Here is a 15556-nt window from a genome sequence, read left to right as displayed (position 1 = left end):
GTATATCCTTTCTCAAGTAAGGAGACCAAAATTGTACACATTATCCCAGGTGTGCACAGTAAGAAGTCTCACGACACCAGGTTAAAGTCCAACAGGTTTATTTGGTAGCACAAGCTTTCAGAACACTGCTCCTTCATCAGGTGAATGGGAGTTCGGTTCACAAACAGAGCACATATAGACACAAACTCAATTACAAGATAATGGTTGGAATGCAAGTTTTAACAGGTAATCAAGTCTTTACAGGTACAGACAGTGCGAGTGGAGAGAGGTTTAATCACAGGTTAAAGAGGTGTGAATTGTCTCAAGCCAGGACAGTTAGTGAGATTTTGCAAACCCAGGCAAGTCGTGGGGGTTACAGATAGTGTGACATGAACCCAAGATCCCGGTTGAGGCCAGGTGTGGCCTCACCAGCATCTTATACAGCTGAAACATAACATAATAGGAGTGTGCTACTCTGGCCCCTTTAAGGGAACATTCCCTGAGGGCTACGTGATCAGGCCAAATCCTATGAAGCTGAGCCAATTGAGTGCAGGGGTGCGTATCCCAGGTTGTGAAGGATCCATAGTTGGGAGTAGTGTTACACAGTCACATCCTTTATTCTGCCTGACCCTTCATAGTAATTACTTACTTATCATTGACAATGAAACCTTTGTTACTTCCAGCCACATTGAGTCTCCCTTGATTTATTACACAGGCTCTACAACAGGAACTGGCAACACTTCCTCACCAGGTTCCCTGCTCTGTATGTCTTCCAAAGTCAAAATATCTTGCCTGGATTGTAATGGAATGTTAACTCTTGTTTCTCCTTCCACAGATGCAACCTGACTTGCTGACTATTTCCAGCATTTTTTGGTTTAACCTTTCCTGAGGATCAGTTCCTAAAACTGAATGCAGTCGGCCAGATAACTGACCAAGGCTCTGTAGACCTGAAGCATCATTACATCACTTTTCAGGCCTCCTTGAGACAGAAGTCAACATTCCTTTTGTCTCTTTCGATTATATTTTGTACTTGTTCACCAAGCTAATCAGTGATTTGTGTACCTTTCAGTAACTTGTGACTTGTACGAGGTAGCGCGAGTTTTATTGGTTTAGTTCCTTAAATTAAAAAATGTATTTGTGCTGTTGTAGATCCTTAAATCCATTGGACTGTATCAGTGCCTCAGCGCAACGCAGCACACCAGATATGTGAGGTATCTGTTTATAAAATATTCCATGAACACAATGACCTATAGGATTGCGTCTTAGAGTTTCTTTGGCTTTATTCTGCCACTAAATAAAAAGCAACTCAACAATTGGTCAATGAATGTACTGAATATATCGAAGTGATTGTATTGTCTCTATCCATTCAGTGCTGTGATGAGAAATGCCACCAAAGTGTTTATTTAATGGTCTCTTACTGGTATTGATAGTTACTTAAATGGATTACCTCCATAATTGATTATAGTAACCTCAGTATTTTTCTGGGATGTCTTTGATTGATGTACTAGGTGGTGTATGTTATGAAGAGGGGCTGTAGCCTGACTCCGGTAGTGACTTTAATTAGTTTATTTACTCGATATACAACACATACGAGATGTGATGTGGGGATGCCGGTGTTGGGGTGGGCACAGGAAGAAGTCTCACAACACCAGATTAAAGTCCAACAGGTTTATTTGGAATCACGAGCTTTCGGAGCGCTGCTCCTTCCTCAGGTGAGTTAACATTCAAGGTGAGTAGACACATCTTGCCATGAGTTTTACAGACGGGCAGCAGTCTCGAGCACATGACGTTATTGATACATCATGGTCATCACTCATTAGCATATCTATTATCGTAGAATCCCTACAGTGCAGAAGGAAGCCATTTGGCCCATCGAATTTGCACCGACCACAATCCCACCCAGGCCCTATTCCCATAACCCCACATATTTACTCTGCTAATCCCCCGACACTAGGGTCAATTTAGCAAGTCCAATGCACCTAACCCGCACATCTTTGGAACATGGGAGGAAACCCACGCAAACACAGGGAGAATGTGCAAATTCCACACAGACAGTGACCCGAGACTGGAATTAAACCCGGGTCCCTGGCACTGTGAGGCAGCAGTGCTAACCATTGTGTCACCATGCCACCCATTCTATGAACCCATTACAGTACATCTTTCTCCGATTATACAATCTACTTTTTAAAATAAGTGTTAATAACTATGTCCAAACTATTTACATTGCATTTACTTTAAACTATTTTCATTACTCCCACCTCTTCCCCCACAGAGACCCCCGTTAGAGGTTAAGGGTGGAATTTTCTCGTCCCACCTGCCACGAGAATTGTGGCGTACGGGACAGAAAATTTGGCAGACCGTCTAAAGGTCCATTGACCTCAGGTGGGAATTTCTGGTCTTGGGGCATTTGCAGCTAGAAAATCCCACCCTTAGTTTCTGTGTGGAGCCTTCACCACTCTTCCAGACCATTTACCTCCGGGGCTGATGAGATGCCAAAAAGAAGATAATTAAAACAAAAACAGCCAACCGGCGTGGTAAGGGTTGTTGGCAGCCTGGTATTTGCAAATCCCACTTTTAGCACCACGTTTGGTGACGAGGGCCCTGTTGGCAAGCTTTGCCAGGTTGTCCACAGATGCTATTGGGTGGTACTCCCTATGGACTGCTTTGTTTAATTGTACGAGTGTTCACCATAACTCCCACAGCACTTTGCTGTTCCTGTTCTCCTTCTTGCCCTTCATGCCTAATCGATTAACTCATTTCATTACAGTATGTAACTGGAAGATAAATTCGCTGATAGTACATTCGATGGGAAAGGACTGGAAAATTGGTACAGTCATATTAGAGTCCTCTAACAGTGCTCTAACCACCAACATTTCTGACTTTGACAATGTATACCAACTTAGAAGTCAATTTATAGGCCTGCAAATTAGACTATACAATAAAATTGCATGAATTTACAGGGCCCAATTTTAACGCTGTGTAAGTGGATGCGTTAGTGAGTTAAATTCTCGCCTTATAGTACATGTGGACAATTAGCCATCTATATTTACTGGCTCATTCAATCATTTTCAGTCAACAGATAAAAATGTTTTCTCTAAATGGCTCTTTGAGTGAACTTATCTGAGGTCACAGGTTCCATCTCTGGTTTGTGTAGTTATCTGACTTCAATTAAAGTGAGAGTAGAGGCTGACCTCAGTGACGCTGGATCACTGAGTGTTCCCACTCCTGGTCACTGCTCCAGTTACTTCACAGAGCCACATTTTCAAACTTTGCAACAAGCAGCTGCTGTGGTTTTCACTACAGCTGAAAAGACTGACAATCACTCACTGTCCTTCAATGCTTCCACATAATTAATGGCCACTTGTATCGTGTGGGTGAGAGTCGAGCGCTCATGGAACCATCTCCCAGCAAGGAATCAATCCTCTCAAGAAGGAAGGGGAGAAAATGAACAGGTAATAAAATTTATGAGCAGCAAATTAAACAAATTGCAAAGGCTTTGCGACCTGGAGCTGTATTTATTTTCAAGTCATTAAAGCAGGTCACACAAATCTGAAACTGAAATCAGCAATTGCTGTCCTAATGAATGAGAATTTAAAGATTCACCACTGGTCACTTGTTGCCACTGAGCAAACTATGTGTCAGCCTTGTTTATTCAGCAGGCTGAGTCTTTCAATCAAGCCTGAATGACTGTTATAAATAGCTCCAAACTCTTTACATGTTACTGTTGCTCCACAAATATTTCTGAAGTTGATCATTTCCTTAGTTTACATAAGATCACTTCTACGTTGGAGAATTAAAATACTCAGAATTTGCATTAACAGCAGCAACCTAAAGACAAAGGCCTGAATTTATTGCCTGTCAGGCACGGGCCTGGAAGAAGTTGCAAAATGCACTTCCAGCTGCGAGCGGCCCCAGGATGTGATTTCACACTGGCTGGCCAGTTAAGAGGCAGCCATCATGAAATGCACACTGGGGAAGGCTTAGCACTGCCAGGGAAGAGGGCTGGCACTGAGTAAAGGGAGGTTGCGGGCTGGCATTTCTAATGTGCTCCCTCAAGGCGAACAGCCGCTGCGGAGCAGTCTCAGGGAGCTGCGGAGCTGTGAAAAATAAATAGCGATGGGCAAACTATGTGGTGTGTGCCCAGGCAGCACCTTTAAACACAAACCTCAATCCCCATACACCTTCTTAAGTTTATTTCGGCCCTGACATTTCATCCGCTCTGGATCGAGGTTGCAGCTAAAAAATAAAGGCCGCCTGGCCAATTGGCCCATCCACCAGCCATCAAAGCAGACGAGCCACGTAAAAAGACATTCAATTGACCCCTTAATGGCTTAATTGCCTGCTTGATTGTCAGTGGGCGTGCTTCCGATTCTGGTGTGGGCCCGCCAATCAAAATATTGCGCGAGTGCATGATCATATCAGCCGTATGCGTGACATCTTTTCCCACGATTTCTCGCACTTCCAAGTCAGGTGGGCATCCAGCTGAGCAATTTAAAATTCTGGCCAATCTTCATAGAATCCCTACAGTACAGAAGGAGGCCATTCAGCCCATCGAGCCTGCACCAACAACAATTCCACCCTATCCCCGTAACTCCACATATTTACCCTGCTAATCTCCCCAAAACTCAGGGCAATTTAGCATAGCCAATCAACCTAACCACGCATATCTTTGGACTGTGGGAGGAAACCGGAGCACCTGGAGGAAACCCACGCTGTGCAAACTCCACACAGATAGTGACCCAAGGCCGGGATTGAACCCAGGTCCCTGGCGCTGTGAGGCAGCAGTGCTAACCGCTGTGCCACCGTGCTGCCCCATGTTATCTTATGTGAAAACAGTCAAACGTGCTGTTTTAAGTTCGAAAACATTTATCATTGTCAAAAAGCTTTTTTTCTAATTTGAAATGAAATGTATTACTTGTTTATTTATTTTTGTTGCTACATAATTGTCACAGGTTTGCATGTTTTTAACATGATTGCTTAGCCTATATTTGAATTTACAGAGTACTTGAAGTGATTCAGTCTTCAGGCTGCAGACATGTTTCTGATAAATAGCATTTTTATATTGAATTCGTTAGTGACTTATGTGTACGTATAATAGCTTATAGAAAGTAGCATGTCACCCTCAAAGTCAAGTAATAAAAACTGAAAATGTTGGAAATTCTCATGACGCTGGTCTAGCGGTCAAGGAAAACAAGTTCTACATTGTGTACTCCCAGCATTTACTGCTCTTACTTTCAAATCTAAAACAGTTACTTGTTTTTCTTTTGATCTGTACTGCACTTAATTAGGAACTCCACCTGTGGAACAAGTATTGTAGGAGCCACAGAGTAGATCCCATCATAAACTAATGGTGGGTCAACACCCACATTTTCAGCACTGATCTTTACTTTGTAGCAATTTCTCTGTACAGGGGAGATTCAGGGGCCTTGTGAAGGACTGAGTCATTACAAATTCCTCTTGAAAACTGGTCAAGCCAGTTCACAGGACAGCTACAGTCTCACCCTGGATACCTGCTGGGTGGTTGGTTAGCTCAGTTGGCTGGACGGTGTAAGGGAAATTGTATTAGATATTGTATGAGCTAGGTATGAAATTCAGATTCACAGGTTTTAGTAAAATGATATAGCAGATTTAGGTGAGTAGTGAGATGGGTATATAACCTAAAATAACTTCGTGTGACCTAATATAATCAAGTGTAGTCGATATGATCAAAGTGGAGAAACTAGAGAAGTAATATAGCAATCACTAATTAAGGAAAGCAGACAATAGTCACTTAAGAAAACAAGGAAGACTGCTCGGTGGTTCAACTTAATAGTGGACCATAAATCAGCAGAGAGAATGTCTTTTCTTCTAAACACATTAGTGGACCATAAATTAGCAGAGAGAATGTCTTTTTCTTCTAAACACATTCGGCCTTAGCCTGCAAAACCACGATTATTATACAAACAGAAAAGTTCAGATAAGAGCAAGAGTTATAACCACCATGGTTTAAGAGACAAAGAGATATAACAGGGAGCGACCAATTGCAAAGAAAACAGATAAAGGGTCAACTAAAACTAATGGTGGCCAAAGAAAGGTCGGGCTGTAGGGTAAGATAACAACCAAGGACAGGCTGTAAAAGGGAGAGGAGGATCTTGAAATATGAGGCTGAAATGTACATAAAAGACTGTAAGCCCAAGGGCTCTTTGGAGTGTTCCGGACGTTCCCGACTTTATCGCTTGTGCTGAGAAATAAAGTCTATTGCTTGGAAGATCGCTGCTCAGACTCTCTGTTTTAAACCGATGTGAACGAATTGTCGTCCTGGGGAACCACGACAAAATTGGCGCTGCGAGCAGGGTTGGTGAGAGATCGCCCAGAAAAGCATCTGGAAGGAGTGGCGGAGACGGTGGTCCAACCGGAACCGAGAAGTCCCCAGCCGGCCTTCTGTCAACAAGGTAAGCAGACTTGCATGCATGTAAATCCTTGTTGTCAGAAAGGGGTTTTCTCGAGGCCCGGTGCGCCCGGCTCTCTGCTGGTCCTGGATCTCCCCAACCCAAAAAGATATCCTGCACAGGTAAAACCAAATTGTGTAAAAATTTTGAGAGACTGAGTCTGATCCGAAGAGCAGAATTTTTGCATGCAAAAGCGCGCTGCGAATACTGTATTGTCTGTGAATGGGTAAAAAGTGAGACGGGAAAAAGGCCGAAAGCTAAAGTAATGCAATTAGGTTAAGTCAAGCGGTTTGGAGCGGGTTTTTCAGGTCACGACTTGCCCAGAAGAGAGTAAGTGTGGGAAAATCTGCCAGTCCAAACCTACCCAGGACCTCGGGTAAGGGACGTCAACCGAGAGGGAGAGAGATCAGTGAGAGATCACTCTCTGACCTAATACAGTAGCCAAAAGCACAGGAGTGGATTTTAACCACAGGAAAGGGGAGTAGCAGCTAGAATAGAGGAAGTAAAAGACCAATTTGAACAAACTGGTCTGAGAAAACAGCGTGAAGGACAGAAATAAGAGAGAGAGTCGGAATATAGGTAGGGTAATAACTAACAACTTGAAAAATTACCCTGACAAAACTGCCTGGTGGCAAGATTGAAAATAACTAATCTTTGAATAATAACAAAAACGGAAGCAACACTGGATTGGAAAAAGATTACACACATAATTAACTTAGAGGAGATAAAGAATGAGTGGCCGTATGTAAATTGGGAAAGAGTAGTCGATAGGAATTGGATAGACGAAATAAAATTGGAAACCCTAGAGAAATTAATAAAGGGATCTGACCAATACAGGATTTTTATACACATAGACGAGCAAGTGAAAACCTACTACCCTCTGGCCCGGGAAAGGAAGATAGTGCCGGGACAGGGGACTACGGGGAAGTGGATATCGGGACCCCGGTTAGAATTACAGATAGTGGCAAAAGAAATCCAAAGGAAAGGTAAACAGGGGACTGAGCACGGAAAAACAATACAGCAAGTAATAATCACTGTAATACCTAACTCTGACGGACTAAGTGACAAAAATTGCGACAGTGATCCAAAAAGATGAGTAATGGCGCACCAAGTTAAGACACCAGTGGAGATATTAGGGGATAAGTTCCCAGCCCTTAGGGGAGATATAGAACACGTCTCTAAAAAATGGGCCAAAAGAACAAATAAGACCAATACACAGTGGCCGGAGGAAGGCACATGGTCCATAGAGAGGTGTGAGGACCAGAAGGGAATGATAAAGAACTATAAGATTAAGGATAAGTCGAGCAAAAGAAGAGAAAAGCGAGAAAAGGAGTTAGAGATATTAGCCCTATTCCAACAAGAAGGGAAAGAGAGAAGAGGGGTATGGAGGGGAGGTAGAATGCAGATGCCAGTACAACTTGAGGAAAAAGCAAAATTGGAAGATCCAAACGTAGCCCCACCCCCATACTTAGAGAAACAGAGCTCCACGGGACTGTACCCAGTTATATCAGGCACAATGAATTTTGAGGGAGAATATGACATAGAACAGATGACGAAGGAGGAATGGGCACGAAAGGAGGGAGAAAAGAAACAAGGTATAGAGGAAGCAGCTAGGAAAACAGAAGAGGTTTTGGAGGAGCTGAATCTCAGGAGGAAGGAGTTAGAGGATGAAGTAAAGGTGGTAGAACTTTTGGAATGGGCAAAGAAGGTAATGGAAAAGGAAAAAGAACGAGAAGAGGGAGGAGAAAATGTTAGAAATAAATATGAGGGGAAAACAGGAAATGATTTTTGCGAGTATGCAAGTGAGACATCACAAGGATGGAGGTGGAAGCACCCAGAGGAAGGTAGAATGGCGAGAGAGACGGAAGGAGAAACAGAAGAGAGTAGTGAAGACGAAGGGAGGCAATCAATGTTAGGGGTGCAAAGAAAATCAAGGCGGGAAAGGCACCCACCTGTAAAGTTTCCAGATGTGGATAGGAGAGGGAAAAGGGTATTCCCGGTGATTCTGAAGGGTGGCAGACCGCAGTATATCCCTTGGTCAGGTCAGGATTTGCCTAATTTAATTAATGAATTACCCAATATTTTGGATGGGGCTGGAAGGTGGATTGGACAGTTGGAGGCAGGGATGGTGGGAAAAAGGATGGCACTGGGCGACATCAAAGCTCTCCTGACAAAGGTGCTAGGAATGGACCAAATGGCGGAAGTAATGAGACGTGCTGGCATCCCGACCGCAGCTTATGACCCAGCGGTGGATGGGATACTAATGGACCAGTACCGCCAAGACATCTGGCAGGCACTGCGGGATATGTACCCCAATCGAATGGATGTAAAAACCCTAAAGGGAGAGCCACTGGGTGAGGAGGAGAATGCAGCTGTGTATGTGGAGAATCAATTAAAAAGGTGGAGAAGGGACACGGAGAGGGACATTTTAATAGACCCACTGACCAACTCCATGTTCCGGGCTGCAATCCTAGAGGGCTTGCCAGCCCCAGCTAAGACAAGGCTGGAGGAAGTGGTGGGCTTGGACTCAAAAAATTACCGAGAGTTTGTGGATTATGTTGCCCATGCAGTAGAGAGACATCGCAAAGATGAAAAGAATGCAGACAAACAGCTGAAGGAGGTACAACGTAAACTCCTTCAGGCACAGTTGGAGGAGATCAAAAGCAAGGATAAACTGAAGGCAAAAGAGGATCTCGCACCCAGAAAAATAGCACCAATGATGGTGGAGCAAAAGCCAGAGGAAATACCTGCACTAATCAAAGGGGGGAGCGGAGATGGAGGCCAGCCCGTCATAACCTATAACATTTCTGCCTTCCCACTGTCCATGAACCCAGGAGCCTATGGCCTAAATTATCAAAACCCATACGCCCTGCAAAGTCAGACTGACTGGAATAGAAATGGGAAAGGACAGGGAGGTGGTAGGCCACCCTATCAGAATCAGAGAGGACAGGGACAGGTTAATCATCAGACTCCGAGACAGGGACCACTGCCTGGCCCTTCAGGTGTGTGTTGGGGGTGCGGGGAGGCAGGGCACATAAAGAGGAATTGCCCGCGGAATTTCCCCAGACAGGGAGAAAACCAGCAGCAGACAGGCCAACAACTGATCCAAGGATCGCCAAACAGCATCCCGATGTTTCAAGGGCCGGTAAACCATCAGAATTCCCCATAGGGAGGCCCAGAGAACCCCGAAATGGTAGGACAGTACGTACAGATAACAGAAACTGCAGAGCAGGAACCTATGGTTAACGTTAGAGTAGGAGGGATCGAGGTCCCCATGATGATAGACACCGGCGCCACATATACGTGCATGCAAACGAAATATGCGGATCACTTACCATTGTCAAACCAGTTTGTAAAAACTGTGGGGTTCTCGGGGAAAGTAACATTAGCTCGAATGACGACGCCGGTGCCTGTTACCATTGGAAATAAGACAACCCATGTACCTATTTTAGTATGTGATAAAACTCCTTTAAATCTATTGGGAAGGGATGCAATCCTAGGTTTAGGACTGAAATTAGAATGCACTGAACAAGGAATTGATTTGATGGGAATGTATCCACTTGAAATACCAGGAAAGGAAGGGGTTAATGTATATTGGTTGGGAGATATAGAGGAACAAGTTAAAAAACAGATATGGGAAGTTTGGGGAAAGCTTATAAACACTTGGGTTCCACAAGCCAAATGGCCAAGAACAGAATTACACAGTACAATGATATTTGATGAAGGGCAGGAACCTGAGATACAGGAGAAATGGGAAAGGGAGGCAGGACGAGAACAGGAAATAAAGTCAGGAAGTATTTTAATCGGACTAGAGGGAGTAGCCCTCACCATTGTTAGGAATGAATGGGTTAACAAATGGTTCTCTGTATCTGGGGCGGAGCCACATGTCACATTGAAAGTGAATCCGAGATACAGATCAAATGACCTAGGACCAATGGTGTTGAGAGCACAAGATTTAGAATTTGTCCAGACAGACAATGTAGATATTTGGATGTCCAGGAATGGACAAATGACGAAAATAATTTTGGATGTTAAATTGCTTGGGAAACCGAAGCAGATAACAATAGGAGTGCAAATCGAGAAACAGGAACTGGAGTGGAGAGAGAGGTTAGAGCAGGATTTGAACTCCCTCCCGCAGGAGTTGTGGTCCAGACAGGACACGGATGTAGGGAGGGTCAAAAACGCTAATCCAGTTGAAGTCAGATTAAAGATAGGACGTCAGGGGCCGTATAGGCCGCAATACCCAATCAAGACAGAAGCAATTGAAGGAATTAGAGGGACAATTAAGGGATTGATAGAAGCAGGGGTATTAAAAGAAACCCGGAGCAGGTGTAATACACCGCTACTACCAGTGAAAAAGGCGGACGGAGAAAAATGGAGATTGGTGCATGACCTAAGGGCAATTAATGAGGTAGTGGAAGATATGCCAGCAGAGGTTCCAAACCCTTATACCTTGATGACAAATATACCACCTGAAAGTAGATGGTTTACTGTAGTAGACCTATGTTCGGCATTTTTTAGTGTGCCACTAGCTCAAGAAAGTCAGTATCTCTTTGCATTTACGTACGAGGGGAAACAATACACATACAATAGGATGCCCCAAGGATTTAAACATTCCCCACATGTATTCAATCAGGTGTTGAGAGCAGATTTAGAAGGAATACAGTTGGAAGGAACACTAATACAATATGTGGATGATTTATTATTAGGCACAGGAACACAAGAACAATGCAGGAAGGATAGTTTAAAACTATTGAAAAGACTAGCAGAAGGGGGCCATAAAGTTTCCAGGAAAAAGCTGCAGCTGTGCCAGAAAAAGGTAGAATACTTGGGGAGAGAAATATCAGCAGGACAGAAGGAGATAGCTTCACAGCAAATAGAAGCAGTACTAAAAGTTCCGAAACCACAGACGGTGGGACAAATGATGACATTTTTGGGAATGACAGGATTCAGTTCAGAATGGGTGGAAAGCTATGCCGAAAAAACGCAGGCACTACGAAAGATAATGAAGGAGGCAGGGTGTGACGAATTAAAAGCCAAACTAAAATGGGATAAAGATGCTTCAGACGCATTTGAAAACGTGAAAAGAGAAATGGCACAGGCACCAGCCTTGGCTTTACCGACCTATGACAAGCCCTTTGACTTATTTGTGAGTAACAGAGAAGCCGGATTTGCTACAGCAATGTTAATGCAGGAAAATTGCAAGGGTAGACGAAGGCAGGCTGTAGCATATTACAGTACCAAGCTAGACGACGTAGCGATGGGATACCCTCCGTGCTACCAAGGCCTGGCAGCAGCTTGGTGGGCGTACGAAAAGGCAGCCACGGTCACAATGGGATATCCGATAAACATACATGTATACCATAAGGTAGCTGAATTGATTGAGCAGGGAAAATTTGTGCTAACACCTGCTAGGATCCATCATTATCGAATGCTAACCACATTTCCAGATATCACGATAATAAAGTGCAACAGAGTAAATCCAGCTGATTACATGCCATTACCTCATGAAGGAGAAGAACATGAATGCTTCAGAGAAGCAAAAACATTTATGAAACTGAGAAAAGATTTAAGAGCAGAGGGACTAGTGACAGAAGGGAAAAGGATACTGTATGTAGATGGCTCATGTTACAGGGATCACTTAGGAAACCACGCAGGCTATGCCATAGTTGAACAGAAAGGGGAAACACTTGAAGTTATAGAAGCAGAGAAATGTGAACAGCCCTGTTCAGCCCAACTGGCAGAACTTAAAGCATTGACCAGAGCATGTGAGCTAGCAAACGGGGAAGCATTGGAAATTTATACTGATTCGGCCTATGCCCACGGGGTCTGCCATCTGTTCGGGGCAATATGGAAGCAAAGGGGATTTATGAAAAGCGGAGGAGGACCAATACAACACGAAGGTCAAATCAGGGCTTTAATAAGGGCCATGATGGGTCCAAGGGAATTAGCCATAATTAAGTGTCAGGCGCATAAAAAGGGAGCAGACAGCATCACACAGGGAAACACCAGAGCCGACAAGGCAGCTAAAGAAGCGTCAGGATGCATTGAGGCTACGATAGCCCCAGTAGAAATAGCAAGGCCGCACCCAGGGCCAGGTACGGGGGATATCGAACCTCAGATCACATTAGAGGATGTAGCACAGTTACAGGAGGAAACCTCTGTAGCTGAAAAGGCAATGTGGAAAGATAGAGGAGCACTACAGGGACAACAGGACAGGATATGGAGAAATTGGGAGGGATTAGTCATAGCACCCACATCATTACTAACCGTACTAATTAGCGAAGCGCATGGAGTGGACCACTGTGCGAGAGGAGAAGTGGCGAGAAAGATCAAGAAGGAAGGATTCTGGTCACCATACCTGCAAAACTCAATTGACTACATACTAAGTCAGTGTGAGGTGTGTGCTCAGAATAATATCAGGAAGGGCATTACTGCCCCAATAGGGCATATACCCATTCCTGAAGGACCATTTAAACATCTATGCATGGACTATGTGGATATGGGAAAGGTGGTAAGAGGGAAAAGATACATGTTAGTGATTATTGATAGATTCAGCAGATGGATAGAAGCAACGCCATCCAAAGATCAAGGATCTGGAACGGTGATTAACTTCCTGTCAAAAGAAATTATCCCAAGATTTGGCATACCCACGCAATTAAGTTCAGACAATGGATCTGCTTTTATAGGAAGGGCACTGAGAGAGACACTCTCGGCACTCCGAATAAAGCAGAAGTTTGGATGCGTATATCACCCTCAATCCCAAGGAATGGTGGAGAGAGCAAACGGGACCCTTAAGGCTAAAATAAGCAAAATTTGCAATGAAACAGGGAAAAACTGGATAGATGCTCTGCCATTGGCTCTAATGCAATACAGGAGTCAGGAAAACAGAATCACACATTTGAGCCCACATGAAATGATGACAGGAAGAGTAATGCCGGTACCTAAGATCAGGGGATCAGGAGGTCCTACGCTAGAATGTTTAGATCAAAGCACAAAAGAATATATACAACAATTAACTGTTATACATAGAACTATATTTGAACAGGAAAAAGCCAAGGAGGAGGAGAATCCGGTAACAGAACATCAGATCAAGCCTGGAGATCGAGTATACATCAGAAAGTTCCGGAGACGTTGGAACGAACCGAGACGAGAAGGACCGTTTGAAGTCACCAAAGTGTCTCCCACGGCGTTGCAAGTAGAAGGCAGTACACTGTGGTATCACTTGAACCATTGTACCAGAACGGTACCAGGGGTGGGGGAGAGAAGGGAAATTGAAGAAGTACACAGAGTGGACAGAAGTGATAGCGAGGAAGAAATAGAAATACACGGGGAGAATCGTGGGGAGGAGGAACAGAGCCAAGGAAGAACAAAAAGAATAGAGGATGATGAAAGTAGTTCTGTACATGAGCTGGCTGATGATACAAATGCCCAGCCTGAGCCTATTAGTCAAGGTGCCGAGGGAGGTGAGGACAGGGAAGGGGCCCCATTCCCCACCTGGGACTTGGAAACTATTTCCCTTAGGGACTTCCGTGACCCATAGAAAAGGAGAATGGGATACAGAAGACATAAGGGTGCAGAATCAGGAAGATAGAGTATTAAGACGAACAAAACGTGAACGATTAGTGAGCACAAATACTATTTGGGGAAAAGCGCAGAAAAACAAATGGTGGAAATGGGCTGAGTATACAGGTCAGAGAAACAGTGATGGGAAAGAGTGTGTAGTATGTGCATCAGAGAAACCTAACACCCAAGTAACTGATATACCATGGGGATCAGGAGACTGTGAAACCAGGCAACAAAGCTGGAGAAAGGAAAATTGCCGTGCATATACCACATATATACGGAATTATACAATAGGGAATTGGAACTACACGTATGAGATGATAAACTGTTCCGGATCCGCATGTGCTAACCTTTGTAAAGGTAAGCCGCCGTTGTGTCAATACCACTGCATCCTGTTTGCTGGGGTAAAAAAGGGCATCTACAACTTGACCCACAGATGTCCAAAGTGGCCAAAAACGGCAGTGGACGCGGTCCCAAAGGAATGGAGTGTAGAGCCCAACTTACAAATCCAAGATTGCTATTGGAGGGAAAGTAGCACAGGAAGTAGTGTGGGAAATTACACAGGAGAGTGTGAAAGGATTTGGAATATAACCAATGTTCTTAGTCTGATCATCTCAGAAGGGGGATGGACACCCCCTCCTTATGTGGTAGACTATCAAGAAAATCAACTGGCCGATCTCTGGTGGCTTTGTGGCCCGGAGAAAGGGCTATTGGCAAAATTACCACAGAATTGGAAGGGACTATGTGCCCGAGTTATGCTTGCCCAGAGCATTGTGATACTACCGGTGGAAAGAAAGATTAAATCACAAAAAGTTAAGAGGGCATATACCCCTGACCCTACGATAAAATTGGACGCAATCGGACAGCCCCGCGGCATCCCGAATGAGTTCAAAGCTAGGAACGAAATAGCTGCAGGGTTTGAATCCCTCTTTGTTTGGATCACACCCAGCATGAATACTGAGTGGATCAATTACATCTATTATAATCAGCAGAGGTTTATTAATTATACGAATGATGCCCTGGAGGCCTTAGGAGAGCAGTTGGATGCGACCAGCAAAATGGCGTGGCAAAATCGACAGGCGTTAGATTGGCTCCTGGCAGAGAAAGGAGGGGTGTGTGTTATGTTTGGGGATCAGTGCTGCACATTTATCCCTAATAACACTAATCCAGAGGGGTCATTTACACAAGCCATGAATAAGTTAAAAAAATCTTAAGAAAGAAGTGAAAGAAAATGCTGGGTTTGGGCATGAGGTATGGAGTTGGCTGGACAGAATATTAGGAAGATGGGGGGCGTGGTTTGCCAAAGCTGGAGCTGTAGCAATCGCAACAATAATCATTCTGGGATTGATATTTTGTTGTTTTTTACCCGCCCTGAGATCCTTCCTTACCAGAATGGCAGCGCGGCAGATGGTGACGCGGGTGCTAAGCAGCTCACGCTCAAGAGAAAAAACAGAGGAATGGGAAAATCTTGAGCCGCCCCCGCTGAGTGGATTCACAATGACCTTGGTCGAAGTTGAAACTCGTCACTCTGTAAAATAACTACAATAGTGGAAGATCACCTTGTGGAAACAACAGCACCTTGC

The sequence above is a fragment of the Mustelus asterias genome, chromosome 16 (genome assembly GCF_964213995.1).
Source record: "Mustelus asterias chromosome 16, sMusAst1.hap1.1, whole genome shotgun sequence".
Taxonomy (NCBI): Eukaryota; Metazoa; Chordata; class Chondrichthyes; order Carcharhiniformes; family Triakidae; genus Mustelus; species Mustelus asterias.
Note: the sequence above shows the minus strand (reverse complement) of the source record.